A 17,789-nucleotide genomic window follows, 5' to 3' on the forward strand; every position below is an offset into this window, starting at 1 on the left:
AGATACCGCCCAGTTACTGACCAGGTACCGCCAAGTTACCAACCAGTTACCACCAAATTACCCACCTGATACGGAAAAGTTACCACCCAGTTACCGTTCAGTTGCCGACAAGTTAGCGACCAGTTACCGACCAGTTACCACCCAATTACTGACCAGTTACTGACAAGTTACCGCCCAGTTACCGACCAGTTATCACCCAATTACCGACTAGTTACTGACAAGTTACCGACCAGTTACCGACCAGATTACCGACCAGTTACCACCCAATTACCAACCAGTTACCGACCAGGTACCACCCAGTTACCGACCAGTCACCACCCAATTATCGACCAGTTACCGACCAGATACCGCCCAGTTACCGACCAGTTGCCACCCAATTCCCGACCAGATACCGCCCAGTTACCGACCAGTTGCCGCCCAACTACCGACCAGTTGCCAACCAGATACCACCCAAATACTGACCAGTTACTGACCAGGTACCGCCAAGTTACCGACCAGTTACCACCAAATTACCCACCTGTTACGGAAAAGTTACCACCCAGTTACCGACCAGTTACCACCCAATTACCGACTAGTTACTGACAAGTTACCGCCCAGTTACGACCAGATACCACCCAGTTACCGACCAGTTACCACCCAGTTACCGACCAGATACCACCCAGTTACCGACCAGTTACCACCCAATTACCAACTAGTTACCGACCAGTTACCACCCAATTACCAACCAGATACCACCCAGTTACCGACCAGTTACCACCCAATTACCAACTAGTTACCGACCAGCTACCACCCAATTACCAACCAGATACTGCCCAGTTACCGACCAGATACCGCCCAGTTACCGCCAAGTTACCGTCCAGTTACCAAAAAGTTACCACCCAGTTACCGCCCAGTTGCCGACCAGTTACCGACAAGTTACTACACAGTTACCGCCCAGTAACTGACCAGATACCGACCAGTTACCGACCAGTTACCACCAGTTACCGCCACGTACGGCACTTCAGGTGAAAGTGCAGATGTGACTGAGTGGTGTAAGTCTCAGGATCATCTGTCGTTGCGTTCCCTCAGCCCCGGGCTCTGCGGAGTGCGGGAACACGTACGCAGAAGCGGCTGCGCTCAGACCTCACATTTTCTGCTTGTGGCTGCAGTAGGATGATGATTGATCAGAGGTAATGATCTCTCTGCTGAGCGTGTACTGGAAATAATGTCTGCCGCTACACAGAGCAAGGCGCGAGGGAGAATGATCTCTGCCCTCACTGATGCTTCCGTCTTGTGTTCTCCTGACAGATATTCAGATTATAATGAAATATTCTGGCCGCAGAAAACAGCGCACACATTCTCACAATATTACTGTATTATGTAATCTCTCTCTCTCTCTGGTATCTCTCCATCATTATTCAGACATGCAGTAATTACTCCCTATCCTACAGTAGTGTGAGGGGTATATTTATCAGTGGCAGCAGCAGGGCCAGAATCATACCATGTGGTAGCGTATTGAGGAAATTATATTTCGGGGCTATTTCACACAAAAAACAAACAAAAAAATGAAAACATTTTCTCTGCTGCATGTGACACTGTGACCTCTCCTCATACAGATACTACATCCCTAGGTCCTCAGGACACTGTCCTATCCTGGTCTCATCCTACTTATCTAATCGCTCTCTCAGTGTTCCCCTCTCTGGTGTCTCTGCTGCATGTGACACTGTGACCTCTCCTCATACAGACACTACACCCCTAGGTCCTCAGGACACTGTCCTATCCTGGTCTCATCCTACTTATCTAATCGCTCTCTCAGTGTTCCCCTCTCTGGTGTCTCTGCTGCATGTGACACTGTGACCTCTCCTCATACAGATACTACATCCCTAGGTCCTCAGGACACTGTCCTATCCTGGTCTCATCCTACTTATCTAATCGCTCTCTCAGTGTTCCCCTCTCTGGTGTCTCTGCTGCATGTGACACTGTGACCTCTCCTCATACAGATACTACATCCCTAGGTCCTCAGGACACTGTCCTATCCTGGTCTCATCCTACTTATCTAATCGCTCTCTCAGTGTTCCTCTCTGTGGTGTCTCTGCTGCATGTGACACTGTGACCTCTCCTCATACAGACACTACATCGCTAGGTCCTCAGTGCACTGTCCTATCCTGGTCTCATCCTACTTATCTAATCGCTCTCTCAGTGTTCTCCTCTCTGGTGTCTCTGCTGCATGTGACACTGTGACCTCTCCTCATACAGATACTACATCCCTAGGTCCTCAGGGCACTGTCCTATCCTGGTCTCATCCTACTTATCTAATCGCTCTCTCAGTGTTCTCCTCTCTGGTGTCTCTGCTGCATGTGACACTGTGACCTCTCCTCATACAGATACTACATCCCTAGGTCCTCAGGACACTGTCCTATCCTGGTCTCATCCTACTTATCTAATCGCTCTGTGTTCTCCTCTCTGGTGTCTCTGCTGCATGTGACACTGTGACCTCTCCTCATACAGACACTACATCCCTAGGTCCTCAGGACACTGTCCTATCCTGGTCTCATCCTACTTATCTAATCGCTCTCTCAGTGTTCTCCTCTCTGGTGTCTCTGCTGCATGTGACACTGTGACCTCTCCTCATACAGATACTACATCCCTAGGTCCTCAGGACACTGTCCTATCCTGGTCTCATCCTACTTATCTAATCGCTCTCTCAGTGTTCTCCTCTCTGGTGTCTCTGCTGCATGTGACACTGTGACCTCTCCTCATACAGATACTACATCCCTAGGTCCTCAGGACACTGTCCTATCCTGGTCTCATCCTACTTATCTAATCACTCTCTCAGTGTTCTCCTCTCTGGTGTCTCTGCTGCATGTGACACTGTGACCTCTCCTCATAGACACTACATCCCTAGGTCCTCAGGACACTATCCTATCCTGGTGTCATCCTACTTATCTAATCACTCTCTCAGTGTTCTCCTCTCTGGTGTCTCTGCTGCATGTGACACTGTGACCTCTCCTCATACAGATACTACATCCCTAGGTCCTCAGGACACTGTCCTATCCTGGTCTCATCCTACTTATCTAATCACTCTCTCAGTGTTCTCCTCTCTGGTGTCTCTGCTGCATGTGACACTGTGACCTCTCCTCATACAGACACTACATCCCTAGGTCCTCAGGACACTGTCCTATCCTGGTCTCATCCTACTTATCTAATCGCTCTCTCAGTGTTCTCCTCTCTGGTGTCTCTGCTGCATGTGACACTGTGACCTCTCCTCATACAGACACTACATCCCTAGGTCCTCAGGACACTGTCCTATCCTGGTCTCATCCTACTTATCTAATCACTCTCTCAGTGTTCTCCTCTCTGGTGTCTCTGCTGCATGTGACACTGTGACCTCTCCTCATACAGACACTACATCCCTAGGTCCTCAGGACACTGTCCTATCCTGGTCTCATCCTACTTATCTAATCGCTCTCTCAGTGTTCTCCTCTCTGGTGTCTCTGCTGCATGTGACACTGTGACCTCTCCTCATACAGACACTACATCCCTAGGTCCTCAGGACACTGTCCTATCCTGGTTTCATCCTACTTATCTAATCGCTCTCTCAGTGTTCCCCTCTCTGGTGTCTCTGCTGCATGTGACACTGTGACCTCTCCTCATACAGACACTACATACCTAGGTCCTCAGGACACTGTCCTATCCTGGTCTCATCCTACTTATCTAATCACTCTCTCAGTGTTCTCCTCTCTGGTGTCTCTGCTGCATGTGACACTGTGACCTCTCCTCATACAGACACTACATCCCTAGGTCCTCAGGACACTGTCCTATCCTGGTCTCATCCTACTTATCTAATCACTCTCTCAGTGTTCTCCTCTCTGGTGTCTCTGCTGCATGTGACACTGTGACTTCTCCTCATACAGACACTACATCCCTAGGTCCTCAGGACACTGTCCTATCCTGGTTTCATCCTACTTATCTAATCACTCTCTCAGTGTTCTCCTCTCTGGTGTCTCTGCTGCATGTGACACTGTGACCTCTCCTCATACAGACACTACATCCCTAGGTCCTCAGGACACTGTCCTATCCTGGTCTCATCCTACTTATCTAATCGCTCTCTGTGTTCCCCTCTCTGATGTCTCTGCTGCATGTGACACTGTGACCTCTCGTCATACAGACACTACATCCCTAGGTCCTCAGGACACTGTCCTATCCTGGGTCTCATCCTACTTATCTAATCGCTCTCTGTGTTCTCCTCTCTGGTGTCTCTGCTGCATGTGACACTGTGACCTCTCGTCATACAGACACTACATCCCTAGGTCCTCAGGACACTGTCCTATCCTGGTCTCATCCTACTTATCTAATCGCTGTCTCAGTGTTCCCCTCTCTGGTGTCTCTGCTGCATGTGACACTGTGACCTCTCGTCATACAGACACTACATCCCTAGGTCCTCAGGACACTGTCCTATCCTGGTCTCATCCCACTTATCTAATCACTCTCTCAGTGTTCTCCTCTCTGGTGTCTCTGCTGCATGTGACACTGTGACCTCTCCTCATACAGACACTACATCACTAGGTCCTCAGGGCACTGTCCTATCCTGGTCTCATCCTACTTATCTAATCGCTCTCTGTGTTCTCCTCTCTGGTGTCTCTGCTGCATGTGACACTGTGACCTCTCCTCATACAGATACTACATCCCTAGGTCCTCAGGACACTGTCCTATCCTGGTCTCATCCTACTTATCTAATCGCTCTCTCAGTGTTCCTCTCTGTGGTGTCTCTGCTGCATTTGACACTGTGACCTCTCCTCATACAGACACTACATCCATAGGTCCTCAGGACACTGTCCTATCCTGCTCTCATCCTACTTATCTAATCGCTGTCTCAGTGTTCCCCTCTCTGGTGTCTCTGCTGCATGTGACACTGTGACCTCTACTCATACAGACACTACATCCCTAGGTCCTCAGGACACTGTCCTATCCTGGATCTAATCCTACTTATCTAATCACTCTCTCTGTGTTCCCCTCTCTGGGTCTCTGCTGCATGTGACACTGTGACCTCTCCTCATACAGACACTACATCACTAGGTCCTCAGGAAACTGTCCTATCCTGGTCTCATCCTACTTATCTAATCGCTCTCTCAGTGTTCCCCTCTCTGGTCTCTGCTGCATGTGAAACTGTGACCTCTCCTCATACAGACACTACATCCCTTGGTCCTCAGGACACTGTCCCATACTGGTCTCATCCTACTTATCTAATCGCTCTCTCAGTGTTCTCCTCTCTGGTTCTCTGCTGCATGTGACACTGTGACCTCTCCTCATACAGACACTACATCCCTAGGTCCTCAGGACACTGTCCTATCCTGGGTCTCATCCTACTTATCTAATCGCTCTCTCAGTGTTCTCCTATCTGGGTCTCTGCTGCATGTGACACTGTGACCTCTCCTCATACAGACACTACATCCCTAGGTCCTCAGGACACTGTCCTATCCTGGGTCTCATCCTACTTGTCACAACTGAGGGCCTGAGCTGACGGGAGGCAGCCTCAGTTGTAGGGGCTGAGATGTAACGGAACCTGGGAGGTTGTATCAGACCCCTAGACATGTAAGTAACATGTAGAATAACTGCCCGAAGGCGTGACCACGACAACCAGGATAAAAGTCAATGATGTTTATTATGACAAACTCCGTAACACAGCAGCAGTAAAAGGAAACATAAAAGTCAACAGAGGATAAATACAATTCCTGGGTACTACAGGGTGGCAAGGGCCACAGGCACTGGTAGAGTGAGACAGTTCTTATAATCTTCTAGTTGGAAAGTCCTTACCAGGCCTGACTGTAGCAATGGAGAGAACCCAGGATCGTACCAGCTGATGTTCCAGGAAAGGCTGGGCTGCTGAAGGTAAAACGGCTGCTGTGGATACTGGCTGGAACCAGACTGTTGTTGGTACGGAGTGGATACTGGCTGGAACCAGTTAAATAATAAACGAACTTGAGAGCGATGAAATAATAATGAAGTTTGGAGTTTGAGAGCGGTGAAATAATAATACCGGTGGAGAGTGGTAAACTGCAGAAAAGGACACCGGCCCTTTAAGAGAAGCTATACACTGCTGGAAGCTGGGCTGGAAGCAGGTGATTGTTTGAGAGCGGTGAAATAATAATACCGGTGGAGAGTGGTAAACTGCAGAAAGGACACCGGCCCTTTAAGAGAAGCTGTACACTGCTGGAAGCTGGGCTGAAAGCAGGTGATTGTTGTAGCTGGAAACAGGTGAGTCCAGAATGGATCGGAGAGTCAGGCTACACCGCAGATGGAATGCTGGTGCGGGTCTCTATAGCAGAAGTCTGGAGACAGGAGCTGGAACCTGGAAGACAACCACAGGAGAGAGACAAACTGGAACTAGGTTAGACAACCAAAGCACTGACGCCTTCCTTGCTCAGGCACAGCATACTTATACCTGCAGCAAGGAAGGGGTTGGCTAGGCAATTATGCAAATCAACAATACAGACAGCAGATTGGTGGAAATAATCAGATGACAAAATCCAAGATGGCTGCGCCCATGCAGACACTTGGAGGGAAGTTTGGTTTGTAATCCATGTGAGAATTGAAACAGTAATGGCGACGCCGGCCACAGGAGACAGGAGACGCCAGACTGACAAGCGCACATTTAACCACGCGGGCACAGCGGAGGTCGCGGCTGATGAAATCACCACTCTGACATTCTGCATGTGGAAACTCAGGAACAGCGGGATCCGGTTCTGGAACGCTGAGCCAGCCTTAGGAGGCATCTGAAGGGTAAGTAATGGCGTCCAGATACCCGGATCGTGACACTACTTATCTAATCGCTCTCTCAGTGCTCCCTTCTCTGGTGTCTCTGCTGCATGTGACACTGTGACCTCTCCTCATACAGACACTACATCCCTAGGTCCTCAGGACACTGTCCCATACTGGTCTCATCCTACTTATCTAATCGCTCTCTCAGTGTTCTCCTCTCTGGGTCTCTGCTGCATGTGACACTGTGACTTCTCCTCATACAGATACTACATCCCTAGGTCCTCAGGACACCGTCCTATCCTGGGTCTCATCCTACTTATCTAATCACTCTCTCGGTGTTCCCCTCTCTGGTGTCTCTGCTGCATGTGACACTGTGACCTCTCCTCATACAGACACTACATCCCTAGGTCCTCAGGACACTGTCCTATCCTGGTCTCATCCTACTTATCTAATCGCTCTCTCAGTGTTCCCCTCTCTGGTGTCTCTGCTGCATGTGACACTGTGACCTCTCCTCATACAGACACTACATCCCTAGGTCCTCAGGACACTGTCCTATCCTGGTCTCATCCTACTTATCTAATCGCTCTCTCAGTGTTCCCCTCTCTGGTGTCTCTGCTGCATGTGACACTGTGACCTCTCCTCATACAGACACTACATCCCTAGGTCCTCAGGACACTGTCCTATCCTGGGTCTCATCCTACTTATCTAATCGCTCTCTCAGTGTTCCCTTCTCTGGTGTCTCTGCTGCATGTGACACTGTGACCTCTCCTCATACAGACACTACATCCCTAGGTCATCAGGACACTGTCCTATCCTGGGTCTCATCCTACTTATCTAATCGCTCTCTCAGTGTTCCCTTCTCTGGTGTCTCTGCTGCAGGTGACACTGTGACCTCTCCTCATACAGACACTACATCCCTAGGTCCTCAGGGCACTGTCCTATCCTGGTTACATCCTACTTAACTAATCGCTCTCTCACTGTTCTCCTCTCTGGTGTCTCTGCTGCATGTGACACTGTGACCTCTCCTCATACAGACACTACATCCCTAGGTCCTCAGGATACTGTCCTATCCTGGGTCTCATCCTACTTATCTAATCGCTCTCTCAGTGTTCTCCTCTCTGGTGTCTCTGCTGCATGTGACACTGTGACCTCTCCTCATACAGACATTACATCCCTAGGTCCTCAGGACACTGTCCAATCCTGGATCTCATCCTACTTATCTAATCGCTCTCTCAGTGTTCTCCTCTCTGGGTCTCTGCTGCATGTGACACTGTGACCTCTCCTCATACAGACACTACATCCCTAGGTCCTCAGGACACTGTCCTATCCTGGTCTCATCCTACTTATCTAATCGCTCTCTCAGTGTTCCCCTCTCTGGTCTCTGCTGCATGTGAAATTTTGACCTCTCCTCATACAGACACTACATCCCTAGGTCCTCAGTACACTGTCCTATCCTGGTCTCATCCTACTTATCTAATCGCTCTCTCAGTGTTCCCCTCTCTGGTTCCTGCTGCATGTGACACTGTGACCTCTCCTCATACAGACTCTACATCCCTAGGTCCTCAGGACACTGTCCTATCCTGGGTCTCATCCTACTTATCTAATCGCTCTCTCAGTGCTCCCTTCTCTGGTGTCTCTGCTGCATGTGACACTGTGACCTCTCCTCATACAGACACTACATCTCTAGGACCTCAGGGCACTGTCCTATCCTGGTCTAATACTACTTATCTAATCGCTCTCTCAGTGTTACCCTCTCTGGTGTCTCTGCTGCATGTGACACTGTGACCTCTCCTCATACAGACACTACATCCCTAGGTCCTCAGGACACTGTCCTATCCTGGGTCTCATCCTACTTATCTAATCGCTCTCTCAGTGTTCTCCTCTCTGGGTCTCTGCTGCATGTGACACTGTGACTTCTCCTCATACAGATACTACATCCCTAGGTCCTCAGGACACTGTCCTATCCTGGGTCTCATCCTACTTATCTAATCACGCTCTCGGTGTTCCCCTCTCTGGTGTCTCTGCTGCATGTGACACTGTGACCTCTCCTCATACAGACACTACATCCCTAGGTCCTCAGGACACTGTCCTATCCTGGTCTCATCCTACTTATCTAATCGCTCTCTCAGTGTTCCCCTCTCTGGTGTTTCTGCTGCATGTGACACTGTGACCTCTCCTCATACAGACACTACATCCCTAGGTCCTCAGGACACTGTCCTATCCTGGTCTCATCCTACTTATCTAATCGCTCTCTCAGTGTTCCCTTCTCTGGTGTCTCTGCTGCATGTGACACTGTGACCTCTCCTCATACAGACACTACATCCCTAGGTCATCAGGACACTGTCCTATCCTGGGTCTCATCCTACTTATCTAATCGCTCTCTCAGTGTTCCCTTCTCTGGTGTCTCTGCTGCAGGTGACACTGTGACCTCTCCTCATACAGACACTACATCCCTAGGACCTCAGGGCACTGCCCTATCCTGGTCTCATCCTACTTATCTAATCGTCTCTCAGTGTTCCCCTCTCTGGTGTCTCTGCTACATGTGACACTGTGACCTCTCCTCATACAGATACTACATCCCTAGGTCCTCAGGGCACTGTCCTATCCTGGTTTCATCCTACTTAACTAATCGCTCTCTCACTGTTCTCCTCTCTGGTGTCTCTGCTGCATGTGACACTGTGACCTCTCCTCATACAGACACTACATCCCTAGGTCCTCAGGATACTGTCCTATCCTGGGTCTCATCCTACTTATCTAATCGCTCTCTCAGTGTTCTCCTCTCTGGTGTCTCTGCTGCATGTGACACTGTGACCTCTCCTCATACAGACATTACATCCCTAGGTCCTCAGGACACTGTCCAATCCTGGATCTCATCCTACTTATCTAATCGCTCTCTCAGTGTTCTCCTCTCTGGGTCTCTGCTGCATGTGACACTGTGACCTCTCCTCATACAGACACTACATCCCTAGGTCCTCAGGACACTGTCCTATCCTGGTCTCATCCTACTTATCTAATCGCTCTCTCGGTGTTCCCCTCTCTGGTCTCTGCTGCATGTGAAACTTTGACCTCTCCTCATACAGACACTACATCCCTAGGTCCTCAGGACACTGTCCTATCCTGGTCTCATCCTACTTATCTAATCGCTCTCTCAGTGTTCCCCTCTCTGGTTCCTGCTGCATGTGACACTGTGACCTCTCCTCATACAGACTCTACATCCCTAGGTCCTCAGGACACTGTCCTATCCTGGGTCTCATCCTACTTATCTAATCGCTCTCTCAGTGTTCTCCTCTCTGGTGTCTCTGCTGCATGTGACACTGTGACCTCTCCTCATACAGACATTACATCCCTAGGTCCTCAGGACACTGTCCAATCCTGGATCTCATCCTACTTATCTAATCGCTCTCTCAGTGTTCTCCTCTCTGGGTCTCTGCTGCATGTGACACTGTGACCTCTCCTCATACAGACACTACATCCCTAGGTCCTCAGGACACTGTCCTATCCTGGTCTCATCCTACTTATCTAATCGCTCTCTCAGTGTTCCCCTCTCTGGTCTCTGCTGCATGTGAAACTTTGACCTCTCCTCATACAGACACTACATCCCTAGGTCCTCAGGACACTGTCCTATCCTGGTCTCATCCTACTTATCTAATCGCTCTCTCAGTGTTCCCCTCTCTGGTTCCTGCTGCATGTGACACTGTGACCTCTCCTCATACAGACTCTACATCCCTAGGTCCTCAGGACACTGTCCTATCCTGGGTCTCATCCTACTTATCTAATCGCTCTCTCAGTGCTCCCTTCTCTGGTGTCTCTGCTGCATGTGACACTGTGACCTCTCCTCATACAGACACTACATCCCTAGGACCTCAGGGCGCTGTCCTATCCTGGTCTAATACTACTTATCTAATCGCTCTCTCAGTGTTACCCTCTCTGGTGTCTCTGCTGCATGTGACACTGTGACCTCTCCTCATACAGACACTACATCCCTAGGTCCTCAGGACACTGTCCTATCCTGGTCTCATCCTACTTATCTAATCGCTCTCTCAGTGTTCCCCTCTCTGGTGTCTCTGCTGCATGTGACACTGTGACCTCTCCTCATACAGACACTACATCCCTAGGTCCTCAGGACACTGTCCTATCCTGGGTCTCATCCTACTTATCTAATCGCTCTCTCAGTGTTCCCCTCTCTGGTGTCTCTGCTGCATGTGACACTGTGACCTCTCCTCATACAGACACTACATCCCTAGGTCCTCAGGACACTGTCCTATCCTGGGTCTCATCCTACTTATCTAATCGCTCTCTCAGTGTTCCCTTCTCTGGTGTCTCTGCTGCATGTGACACTGTGACCTCTCCTCATACAGACACTACATCCCTAGGTCATCAGGACACTGTCCTATCCTGGGTCTCATCCTACTTATCTAATCGCTCTCTCAGTGTTCCCTTCTCTGGTGTCTCTGCTGCAGGTGACACTGTGACCTCTCCTCATACAGACACTACATCCCTAGGACCTCAGGGCACTGCCCTATCCTGGTCTCATCCTACTTAACTAATCGCTCTCTCACTGTTCTCCTCTCTGGTGTCTCTGCTGCATGTGACACAGTGACCTCTCCTCATACAGACACTACATCCCTAGGTCCTCAGGATACTGTCCTATCCTGGGTCTTATCCTACTTATCTAATCGCTCTCTCAGTGTTCTCCTCTCTGGTGTCTCTGCTGCATGTGACACTGTGACCTCTCCTCATACAGACATTACATCCCTAGGTCCTCAGGACACTGTCCTATCCTGGATCTCATCCTACTTATCTAATCGCTCTCTCAGTGTTCTCCTCTCTGGGTCTCTGCTGCATGTGACACTGTGACCTCTCCTCATACAGACACTACATCCCTAGGTCCTCAGGACACTGTCCTATCCTGGTCTCATCCTACTTATCTAATCGCTCTCTCAGTGTTCCCCTCTCTGGTCTCTGCTGCATGTGAAACTGTGACCTCTCCTCATACAGACACTACATCCCTAGGTCCTCAAGACACTGTCCTATCCTGGTCTCATCCTACTTATCTAATCGCTCTCTCAGTGTTCCCCTCTCTGGTTCTCTGCTGCATGTGACACTGTGACCTCTCCTCATACAGACACTACATCCCTAGGTCCTCAGGACACTGTCCTATCCTGGGTCTCATCCTACTTATCTAATCGCTCTCTCAGTGCTCCCTTCTCTGGTGTCTCTGCTGCATGTGACACTGTGACCTCTCCTCATACAGACACTACATCCCTAGGACCTCAGGGCACTGTTCTATCCTGGTCTAATACTACTTATCTAATCGCTCTCTCAGTGTTACCCTCTCTGGTGTCTCTGCTGCATGTGACACTGTGACCTCTCCTCATTCAGACACTACATCCCTAGGTCCTCAGGACACTGTCCTATCCTGGTCTCATCTTATTTATCTAATCGCTCTCTCGGTGTTCCCCTCTCTGGGTCTCTGCTGCATGTTACACTGTGACCTCTCCTCATACAGACACTACATCACTAGGTCCTCAGGACACTGTCCTATCCTGGTCTCATCCTACCTATCTAATCGCTCTCTCAGTGTTCACCTCTCTGGTGTCTCTGCTGCATGTGACACTGTGACCTCTCCTCATACAGACACTACATCCCTAGGTCCTCAGGGCACTGTCCTATCCTGTTCTCATCCTACTTATCTAATCGCTCTCAGTGTTCTCCTCTCTGGTGTCTCTGCTGCATGTGACACTGTGACCTCTCCTCATACAGACACTACATCCCTAGGTCCTCAGGGCACTGTCCTATACTGGGTCTCATCCTACTTATCTAATCGCTCTCTCAGTGTTCCCCTCTCTGGTGTTTCTGCTGCATGTGACACTGTGACCTCTCCTCATACAGACACTACATACCTAGGTCCTCAGGACACTGTCCTATCCTGGTCTCATCCTATTAATCTAATCGCTCTCTCAGTGTTCCCCTCTCTGGGTCTCTGCTGCATGTGACACTGTGACCTCTCCTCATACAGACACTACATCCCTAGGTCCTCAGGACACTGTCCTATCCTGGGTCTCATCCTACTTATCTAATCGCTCTCTCAGTGTTCCCTTCTCTGGTGTCTCTGCTGCAGGTGACACTGTGACCTCTCCTCATACAGACACTACATCCCTAGGTCCTCAGGACACTGTCCTATCCTGGTCTCATCCTACTTATCTAATCACTCTCTCAGTGTTCCCCTGTCTGGTGTCTCTGCTGCATGTGACACTGTGACCTCTCCTCTTACAGACACTACATCCCTAGGTCCTCAGGGCACTGTCCTATCCTGGTCTCATCCTACTTATCTAATCGCTCTCAGTGTTCTCCTCTCTGGTGTCTCTGCTGCATGTGATACTGTGACCTCTCCTCATACAGACACTATATCCCTAGGTCCTCAGGACACTGTCCTATCCTGGGTCTCATCCTACTAATCTAATCACTATCTCAGTGTTCCCCTGTCTGGTGTCTCTGCTGCATGTGACACTGTGACCTTTCCTCATACAGACACTACATCCCTAGGTCCTCAGGACACAGTCCTATCCTGGGTCTCATCCTACTAATCTAATCACTCTCTCAGTGTTCCTCTCTGGTGTCTCTGCTGCATGTGACACTGTGACCTCTCCTCTTACAGACACTACATCCCTAGGTCCTCAGGGCACTGTCCTATCCTGGTCTCATCCTACTTATCTAATCGCTCTCAGTGTTCTCCTATCTGGTGTCTCTGCTGCATGTGATACTGTGACCGCTCCTCATACAGACACTACATCCCTAGGTCCTCAGGACACTGTCCTATCCTGGTCTCATCCTATTTATCTAATCACTCTCTCAGTGTTCCCCTCTCTGTGTCTCTGCTGCATGTGACACTGTGACCTCTCCCCATACAGACACTACATCCCTAGGTCCTCAGGTCACAGTCGTATCCTGGGTCTCATCCTACTTATCTAATCGCTCTCTCAGTGTTCTCCTCTCTGGTGTCTCTGCTGCATGTGACACTGTGACCTCTCCTCATACAGACACTACATCCCTAGGTCCTCAGGACACTGTCCTATCCTGGTCTCATCTTATTTATCTAATCGCTCTCTCGGTGTTCCCCTCTCTGGGTCTCTGCTGCATGTGACACTGTGACCTCTCCTCATACAGACACTACATCACTAGGTCCTCAGGACACTGTCCTATCCTGGTCTCATCCTACTTATCTAATCGCTCTCTCAGTGTTCGCCTCTCTGGTGTCTCTGCTGCATGTGACACTGTGACCTCTCCTCATACAGACACTACATCCCTAGGTCCTCAGGGCACTGTCCTATCCTGTTCTCATCCTACTTATCTAATCGCTCTCAGTGTTCTCCTCTCTGGTGTCTCTGCTGCATGTGACACTGTGACCTCTCCTCATACAGACACTACATCCCTAGGTCCTCAGGGCACTGTCCTATACTGGGTCTCATCCTACTTATCTAATCGCTCTCTCAGTGTTCCCCTCTCTGGTGTTTCTGCTGCATGTGACACTGTGACCTCTCCTCATACAGACACTACATACCTAGGTCCTCAGGACACTGTCCTATCCTGGTCTCATCCTATTAATCTAATCGCTCTCTCAGTGTTCCCCTCTCTGGGTCTCTGCTGCATGTGACACTGTGACCTCTCCTCATACAGACACTACATCCCTAGGTCCTCAGGACACTGTCCTATCCTGGGTCTCATCCTACTTATCTAATCGCTCTCTCAGTGTTCCCTTCTCTGGTGTCTCTGCTGCAGGTGACACTGTGACCTCTCCTCATACAGACACTACATCCCTAGGTCCTCAGGACACTGTCCTATCCTGGTCTCATCCTACTTATCTAATCACTCTCTCAGTGTTCCCCTGTCTGGTGTCTCTGCTGCATGTGACACTGTGACCTCTCCTCTTACAGACACTACATCCCTAGGTCCTCAGGGCACTGTCCTATCCTGGTCTCATCCTACTTATCTAATCGCTCTCAGTGTTCTCCTCTCTGGTGTCTCTGCTGCATGTGATACTGTGACCTCTCCTCATACAGACACTATATCCCTAGGTCCTCAGGACACTGTCCTATCCTGGGTCTCATCCTACTAATCTAATCACTATCTCAGTGTTCCCCTGTCTGGTGTCTCTGCTGCATGTGACACTGTGACCTTTCCTCATACAGACACTACATCCCTAGGTCCTCAGGACACAGTCCTATCCTGGGTCTCATCCTACTAATCTAATCACTCTCTCAGTGTTCCTCTCTGGTGTCTCTGCTGCATGTGACACTGTGACCTCTCCTCTTACAGACACTACATCCCTAGGTCCTCAGGGCACTGTCCTATCCTGGTCTCATCCTACTTATCTAATCGCTCTCAGTGTTCTCCTATCTGGTGTCTCTGCTGCATGTGATACTGTGACCTCTCCTCATACAGACACTATATCCCTAGGTCCTCAGGACACTGTCCTATCCTGGGTCTCATCCTACTAATCTAATCACTATCTCAGTGTTCCCCTGTCTGGTGTCTCTGCGGCATGTGACACTGTGACCTCTCCTCATACAGACACTACATCACTAGGTCCTCAGGACACTGTCCTATCCTGGTCTCATCCTACTTATCTAATCGCTCTCTCAGTGTTCCCCTCTCTGGTGTCTCTGCTGCATGTGACACTGTGACCTCTCCTCATACAGACACTACATCCCTAGGTCCTCAGGGCACTGTCCTATCCTGGTCTCATCCTATTTTTCTAATCGCTCTCTCAGTGTTCCCCTCTCTGGGTCTCTGCTGAATGTGACACTGTGACCTCTCCTCATACAGACACTACATCCCTAGGTCCTCAGGACACTGTCCTATCCTGGTCTCATCCTATTTATCTAATCACTCTCTCAGTGTTCCCCTCTCTGTGTCTCTGCTGCATGTGACACTGTGACCACTCCTCATACAGACACTACATCCCTAGGTCCTCAGGACAATGTCCTATCCTGGTCTCATCCTATTTATCTAATCGCTCTCTCGGTGTTCCCCTCTCTGGGTCTCTGCTGCATGTGACACTGTGACCTCTCCTCATACAGACACTACATCCCTAGGTCCTCAGGACACTGTCCTATCCTGGTCTCATCCTACTTATCTAATCGCTCTCTCAGTGTTCCCCTCTCTGTGTCTCTGCTGCATGTGATACTGTGACCTCTCCTCATACAGACACTACATCCCTAGGTCCTCAGGACACTGTCCTATCCTGGGTCTCATCCTACTAATCTAATCACTCTCTCAGTGTTCCTCTCTGGTGTCTCTGCTGCATGTGACACTGTGACCACTCCTCATACAGACACTACATCCCTAGGTCCTCAGGACACTGTCCTATCCTGGTCTCATCCTATTTATCTAATCGCTCTCTCGGTGTTCCCCTCTCTGGGTCTCTGCTGCATGTGACACTGTGACCTCTCCTCATACAGACACTACATCCCTAGGTCCTCAGGACACTTGCCTATCCTGGTCTCATCCTACTTATCTAATCGCTCTCTCAGTGTTCTCCTCTCTGGGGTCTTTGCTGCATGTGACACTGTGACCTCTCCTCATACAAACACTACATCCCTAGGTCCTCAGGGCACTGTCCTATCCTGGTCTCATCCTACTTATCTAATCGCTCTCTCAGTGTTCCCCTCTCTGTGTCTCTGCTGCATGTGATACTGTGACCTCTCCTCATACAGACACTACATCCCTAGGTCCTCAGGACACTGTCCTATCCTGGGTCTCATCCTACTAATCTAATCACTCTCTCAGTGTTCCTCTCTGGTGTCTCTGCTGCATGTGACACTGTGACCTCTCCTCATACAGACACTACATCCCTAGGTCCTCAGGGCACTGTCCTATCCTGTTCTCATCCTACTTATCTAATCGCTCTCAGTGTTCTCCTCTCTGGTGTCTCTGCTGCATGTGACACTGTGACCTCTCCTCATACAGACACTACATCCCTAGGTCCTCAGGGCACTGTCCTATACTGGGTCTCATCCTACTTATCTAATCGCTCTCTCAGTGTTCCCCTCTCTGGTGTTTCTGCTGCATGTGACACTGTGACCTCTCCTCATACAGACACTACATCCCTAGGTCCTCAGGACACTGTCCTATCCTGGTCTCATCCTACTTATCTAATCGCTCTCTCAGTGTTACCCTCTCTGGTGTCTCTGCTGCATGTGACACTGTGACCTCTCCTCATACAGACACTACATCTCTAGGTCCTCAGGACACTGTCCTATCCTGGTCTCATCCTACTTATGTAATCTCTCTCAGTGTTCCCCTCTCTGGGTCTCTGCTGCATGTGACACTGTGACCTCTCCTCATACAGACACTACATCCCTAGGTCCACAGGACACGGTCCTATCCTGGTCTCATCCTACTTATCTAATCACTCTCTCAGTGTTCCCCTCTCTGGTGTCTCTGCTGCATGTGACACTGTGACCTCTCCTCATACAGACACTACATCCCTAGGTCCTCAGGACACTGTCCTATCCTGGTCTCATCCTACTTATCTAATCGCTCTCTCAGTGTTACCCTCTCTGGGTCTCTGCTGCATGTGACACTGTGACCTCTCCTCATACAGACACTACATACCTAGGTCCTCAGGACACTGTCCTATCCTGGTCTCATCCTATTAATCTAATCGCTCTCTCAGTGTTCCCCTCTCTGGGTCTCTGCTGCATGTGACACTGTGACCTCTCCTCATACAGACACTACATCCCTAGGTCCTCAAGACACTGTCCTATCCTGGTCTCATCCTACTTATCTAATCACTCTCTCAGTGTTCTCCTCTCTGGTGTCTCTGCTGCATGTTACACTGTGACCTCTCCTCATACAGACACTACATCCCTAGGTCCTCAGGACACTGTCCTATCCTGGTCTCATCCTACTTATCTAATCGCTCTCTCAGTGTTCCCCTCTCTGTGTCTCTGCTGCATGTGACACTGTGACCTCTCCTCATACAGACACTACATCCCTAGGTCCTCAGGTCACAGTCGTATCCTGGTCTCATCCTACTTATCTAATCT

Source organism: Pseudophryne corroboree, chromosome 10 (assembly GCF_028390025.1).
Source record: "Pseudophryne corroboree isolate aPseCor3 chromosome 10, aPseCor3.hap2, whole genome shotgun sequence".
In the NCBI taxonomy this organism is placed as follows: Eukaryota; Metazoa; Chordata; class Amphibia; order Anura; family Myobatrachidae; genus Pseudophryne; species Pseudophryne corroboree.